The 2,984-nt window shown below is 38.6% G+C and overlaps 1 protein-coding gene across 1 annotated transcript in view; it reads left to right on the top strand.

Annotated features, from left to right (window-relative positions):
- Positions 1–1,667: 1,667 nt before the first annotated feature.
- The window catches only part of LOC119573172 (NGFI-A-binding protein homolog), a gene marked incomplete at its 3' end in the record, with an annotated part of 122,264 nt that continues 120,947 nt past the window's right edge, over positions 1,668–2,984 (top strand). The window contains 1 exon segment of the mRNA XM_037920241.1: positions 1,668–1,766.

Below are 2,984 nucleotides of genomic sequence, written 5' to 3'. Positions count from 1 at the left end.
CCTTATTACCATCAGTCTGTCAGTTTTTCTTTCTCTTCCTTTCGCTCGCTCCTAGATCTTCATTCATAATCTCGTGTTTCCTCCTCCCCCTTTATCCTCTGCATCTCTTCCTCCCTAATGCCCCCCCCCCCCCGCCTCTCGCCTCCCCAATATCCCGCTAATCCTTGTCTCATGTCGCCCCTTTTCTCTCTTTGTCTCTCTCTGTCCCCTATTTCTTTTTTCTTTCTCTCTGTCTATACACCATCGCCGCCGAGCCTTTTCCCAACCTCCCTCCTCCCCCTTTTTAGTGACCGCCTTCCCCTCCCCCCTTATTAAGATCCCTCCCCTTACTACTCCCTCCCTCCCCCCCCGATATTAAAATCCGTCCCCTCCCCACCTCATACCCTCCCCCTTCCCTCCCACCTTCACGCTCTCCCTTCCCACCCTCCCTCCCTCCTCTCCCTCCCCCCCCTAGCTCCTACCCGCCCCTTTCCCTCTCTCCTTCCTCCCCTACAAGCCCCTCCCACAAACGCATCGTCCTCCCCTCCCCCTCCCCCTGAAGCCCCTCCCCCTCCCCCGCAAGTCCCTCCCCCCGGTCCGTTCCCCACGTGTCTGTCAATGGGATCCATTTAGTGTCGTTTGGTTTTTTGTAGTGGAGGGACGCGCACGGTCGTCGTCGCGGTCGTCGTCGTCGTCGTCGTGAGTAGGCGAAGGCCGCAGGCAGCTCGCGCCCTTTGCGCCGGCCATGGAGCACGCCGGCGAGGAAGACGGCGTCGGTACGTGGGCGCGGGCGCGTGTGTTGGATTATGTGTGTGTGTGTGTGTGTGTGTGTGTGTGTGTGTGTGTGTGTGTGTGTGTGTGTGGAAAAGCTTCCGTTTTCCTCCTACGTTGAGCGTGTTTTCGCGTGTACTCTTTGTCGGGGGCGCCGAGAGTGCAATGCAGGTGTGGAGTGTAATCGCAGAGTATTTAGGAAGAAAATAACGCAGATAAAGATTTGAAAAAGAGCAATTTATTAAAACGAAAACTGTCCATTTTAATGTTTTATGCAAGTCGTGGCTTTCGATATTTAATTATGATGTTAATGATATGCAGAAAAATTGGCTTTTGACATTTTTCTTATTTTCTCATCTCATGATATATTTTATATGTTTGTGTAATTTTATGCTGTATTTTGAATACTTTTTCGCTGTGTTTTATTTCAGTTTTGTCATTTTGACATATATAAGGTGTTTCATAATTATCACAGTCTTTTATCGTGATAACACCGAGACCCTGTTTTGGTTTTTATCACAGAGACGGCCGTACCACCTAGAGCGATAATATCAGTCATCAGGCACTATAATGTTAACAACCATTTTCCTCATATCAACATTGTGTAATCATTATTGTTCTCCTTTTATCAACTCCTTCATCATTTTTCCTCCATTTCATCCTATTTAAGTCCCACCGTATTCTGCCCCACATATTTTTGTCTTCATTATACTTCTGCTGTCACCTCACCACCCCACTGTCCAACATTTTCCAAACCCATTGCATCACCACTATCCTCCTCCCCCCCATACATTCCCTACCCCCCTCCCCCGTAGAATCCACAGAGCCTCCACTATACCTTCGCCTCCCCCACACCCCCACTCCCCCACCCCACCCATAGTCCACCGCCCTCTAACCCCGCTCTCTCCCCGCAGTGGCCGTGACGTCGCAGCCCAGCAACGAGTCCGAGCTGCAGCTGTACCGAGTGTTACAACGAGCTAACTTGCTCAATTACTACGATACGTTCATCAGTCAAGGTACCGTGAAAGGTCATTATGAAACTACAGTCAGTATAGTCTCATTTATAAGAAATGGATGTTGTGTTTTGTGAAATAGCCCCCTTTTTTCCATTATTTTACATCATACACCTAGGTTATTATATTGCCTGTAGTTCATTAGACTGGCTGGCTGGCTTGCGTTTTGTTTATGTGACTCTCTCCAACGCTGTGATTTATTCGTGTGTTAGATACAACCACGCTTTACGTGTGTATTTCGAGGATTCGGAATCATTGTTCATTTTTCTCCTGGCACGGGAATCCATCTTTATTAACTTTATAGATCATTAGGGATGTTTTATTATCAATTTTGCTCATAATGATGATGGTAACATAATGGCACCAGCGATAGTACTACTGAATAGAGAAATTGGTACCTGGTAATAATGATCATAATGATGTGATGGAGAAGATTGTGTTCATAATAATGATAATAATGACAAACATAATGGTAATGAAAGGATGATAGAATTATAATAATTGGTATTACTATTTTTGCCATGGTAAGGAAAGTAATATCAATTACGATAGAAGTAATAGTCATCATTATCAACATTTTATGAATAACAGCACTACTAGTTTTAGTGCCAACGATGATCATTATTGTTCTTATTATTAGTAGTATTATATTGCTATTATTATCATTTTATTTATAATAATAATGATAATAGTAATAATAATAGTAATGATAATAGTAATAATAATAATCGAAATAATAATAATAATAATTAATAATAATAATAATAATAATAATAATAATAATGATAGTGAGAATGATGATAGTATTGATAATAATACCAATAGCAGTTATAATAATAATAACATTAATAATAATAATATAACTGTAATCATAATAAAAGAAATAATAATAATTATTGTTAATATTATTATAATCATCATCCTCATTGTTGTTATTATTATTGTTATTATTATTATTATTATTATTATTATTATTATTATTATTATTGTTATTGTTGTTGTTATTATTATTATTGTTGTTATTATTTATATTATTATTATTATTATTATTATATTATTATTATTATTATATTATTATTATTATTATTATTATTATATATTTATTATTATTATTATTATTATTATTATCATTATAATTATCATTTTTCTATTATTATTATTATTAACATCATTATTATTATTACTATTATTATTACTATTATTATTACTATTAAAATTACA

Source organism: Penaeus monodon, chromosome 5 (genome assembly GCF_015228065.2).
Source record: "Penaeus monodon isolate SGIC_2016 chromosome 5, NSTDA_Pmon_1, whole genome shotgun sequence".
Classification (NCBI taxonomy): domain Eukaryota; kingdom Metazoa; phylum Arthropoda; class Malacostraca; order Decapoda; family Penaeidae; genus Penaeus; species Penaeus monodon.
This window is presented reverse-complemented; position numbering and strand designations above follow the sequence as displayed.